Source organism: Schistocerca nitens, chromosome 10, assembly GCF_023898315.1.
Source record: "Schistocerca nitens isolate TAMUIC-IGC-003100 chromosome 10, iqSchNite1.1, whole genome shotgun sequence".
In the NCBI taxonomy this organism is placed as follows: Eukaryota; Metazoa; Arthropoda; class Insecta; order Orthoptera; family Acrididae; genus Schistocerca; species Schistocerca nitens.
The window spans coordinates 59,899,432-59,902,886 of NC_064623.1; the positions used below are offsets into that span (position 1 = coordinate 59,899,432).

The window sequence follows — 3,455 nt, forward strand, 5'->3', positions numbered from 1 at the left end:
TTCGTGAACGACAATTCGCGCCCCCGTCATGCACATCTTATGAATGACTTCCTGCAGGATAACGACATCACTCGGCTAGAGTAGCCAGCATGTTCTCCAGACATGAACGTGCCTGGGACAGATTGAAAACGCCTGTGCAATAGGACGTGCTACTGGGTATTGGAGTACCTTTGTGTACAGCAATCTGGACCACCACTTTGATGGTCTCGCCGTATGGTGATACAAGATGCAATGGGTGGTTTTCATGAGCAATAAAAAGGGCAGAAATGATGTTTATGTTGATCTCTATTCCTATTTTCTGCATAGGTGTCGGATCTCTCGGAACCGAGGTGATGCAAAACTCTTTTCGATGTGTGTATGTTAGCATGCAGATATAAAAATAAGCCTACCTTGAAAAATAGATTTAAGTGTCAGGAAGTCATTTCTGAAAGTATTTGTATGGAGTGTAGCCATGTATGGAAGTGAAACATGGACGGTAAATAGTTTGGACAAGAAGAGAATAGAAGCTTTCGAAATGTGGTGCTACAGAAGAATGCTGAAGATTAGATGGGTAGATCACATAACTAATGAGGAAGTATTGAATAGGATTGGGGAGAAGAGAAGTTTGTGGCAAAACTTGACCAGAAGAAGGGATCGGTTGGTAGGACATGTTCTGAGGCATCAAGGGATCACCAATTTAGTATTGGAGGGCATCGTGGAAGGTAAAAATCGTAGGGGGAGACGAAGAGATGAATACACTAAGCAGATTAAGAAGGATGTAGGTTGCAGTAGGTACTGGGAGATGAAGAAGCTTGCGCAGGATAGAGTAGCATGGAGAGCTGCATCAAACCAGTCTCAGGACTGAAGACCACAACAACAACAACAACACCTTGAAAAATATATTGAGTGGGTAAGTATCAAACTTTTGAGATACGGCAGCGTTTGTGTGCTTCCTGTCAAATAAAAGTTCCGAGGGCACAACGAGTTCTCTATGTCCCCGACTGCCTTTCATAAAATTGGCAATATTAGTTTCTTGTCCGTCTTGGAGAAATTTCTTCAGACGACCCTGTTCACATCAATCGTTTACGTTGGTTTATGTTCGAATATTGCTAGTGTATTACACACACACACACACACACACACACACACACACACACACACACACACGCGCGCGCGCACGCACACGCACAGAATGAACACATGTCGAGTGCAGAACCGCGCCCGACGCCGTTCTGGCGCCAGTATGTGGAGCAGCTATTGGGAGAGTGGCGACGCTAAATTGTTGCAGAGTGCCCGCGCGATCGAATCCGCCACTTTGCATGCACTGCCGCCGGCTGCAGGCTGGTGGGAAAGCGGCTGACGTTTCAATTACGGCCTCCCGGCTGTCCGGAGCCCGTCCGACCACGCCCCTGGGCTGCTGCTGCCAGCTCCCACCTGCTAACTGTTGGCCCTGCTTCATTACGGACCGTCTCATTACTGCAGTATCTGTACCGTAGGCGGGCCGAGTGCTATTCATGTGCGTTGCATCTACAGACGCCGTCGTCAATAGCACACTGATATTGGATGATATAAAATTGACAGAATGAGATTTTCACTCTGCAGCGGAGTGTGCGCTGATATCAAACTTCCTAGCAGATTAAAGCTGTGTGCCGGGCCGAGACTCGAACTCGGGACCTTTGCCTTTCGCGGGCAAGTGCTCTACCAACTGAGCTACCCAAGCACGACTCACGGCCAGTCCTTGCAGCCGTACTTCTGCCAGCATCTCGTCTCCTACCTTCCAAACTTCACAGAAGCTCTCCTGCGAAACTTGCAGTACTGCCACTCCTGAAAGAAAGCATATTGCTAGACATGGCCTAGCCACAGCCTGGGGGATGTTTCCAGAATGAGATTTTCACTCTGCAGCGGAGTGTGCGCTGATATGAAACTTCCTGGCAGATTAAAACTGTGTGCCGGACCGAGACTCGAACTCGTGAGTAGATTGTTTGTGTATGTTCTGGGACACTTGGACAATTTTATAAAAAATAAACAAATCTCTCGTGACTGTGTCACTCACGATTTTCTTATTTTTCACAAAATTGTCCTAATCTCCCAGAACATACAAAAACAATCTACTATCCCTTTTACCTCATAATAACTATAATAAAAAATCATTTATTTTACATACATTTCCCATAGGTGAATGTAATGTAATTAAATAAATTAGAGAATTAATTATTATTTTAAAAACAATTTTTTAAAAAGACATTTTTACATCATTTTCTTAGCCCCAAAAATCATCCTAACTTTGACTTCTGTGAAAAACGTTTTCACTAAAATTATTTTCGAATCAAATTTTTAAATAATCATTTTTATAACTTTTTTCTTAGCCCCAAATATGTCCTATTTTTGACTTCTGTGAAAAATGTGTTTTTTAAAATTATATTAAAGACTAAGTATATAAAATTATTTACATTCTGCTTTAGCAGCCATAAGATTATTATGAGTTGTTGTTTGTAAATGTGTTTTGAAGGAAGATTTATTTACAGTTCTACCACATTTACAAGTAACTATTAATTAAATTATATATGTTAACAAAAGTAAATTTTATTAAAATACAAATGGACAACAAACAATGGACAACACCATTATTTTTATGTGCATTAAATGGAGAACATAGAGCAAGAGACATGTGCTAAATGCTGTATGGTTCAAGGTGTTACAGAATATGGAACAAAGTTAGATAAACCAAGATCGATTTGTAAAAAAGTGTATAAATAATCATAATCACATTAGCAGATATTCTATTAAAATGGCTAATATGCAGAATAGTATGGAAGAAATGCAGTATAGAAAACAACAAAATGAACAAAATTTTATGGACAACAAAGAACAAAATGTACAAAATTGTATGTACAACAAAGAACAAAATTGCATGGACAATGAAGAACAAAATGAACAAAATTGTATGGACAACAACAGTTTAAAAATATGCAATTTATATAATATTAAAAAGAATTTAGATTGTTTTGCAAGAAATCATGGAAAGATACTATCAATTTGTAGAGATTGTAGAAAATTAAGGTCAGGAAAAAACTATAATACAGTACCCAAATCTAGATTTTTTTGTTGTGGTATAATTCCTAGTCCCCCCATGAACCATGGACCTTGCCGTTGGTGGGGGGGCTTGCATGCCTCAGCGATACAGATGGCCGTACCGTAGGTGCAACCACAACGGAGGGGTATCTGTTGAGAGGCCAGACAAACGTGTGGTTCCTGAAGAGGGGCAGCAGCCTTTTCAGTAGTTGCAGGGGCAACAGTCTGGATGATTGACTGATCTGGCCTTGTAACATTAACCAAAACGGCTTTGTTGTGCTGGTACTGCGAACGGCTGAAAGCAAGGGGAAACTACAACCGTAATTTTTCCCGAGGACATGCAGCTTTACTGTATGATTAAATGATGATGGCGTCCTCTTGGGTAAAATATTCCGGAGGTAAAA

General features: G+C 40.9%; 1 non-coding gene across 1 annotated transcript; it reads right to left on the reverse strand.

Moving 5' to 3' along the window:
• Positions 1-1,625: 1,625 nt before the first annotated feature.
• Positions 1,626-1,700, reverse strand: Trnas-cga (transfer RNA serine (anticodon CGA)). The gene has a single exon. It is a non-coding gene; the product is annotated as a tRNA-Ser (tRNA).
• Between the last annotated feature and the right edge of the window lie 1,755 nt (positions 1,701-3,455).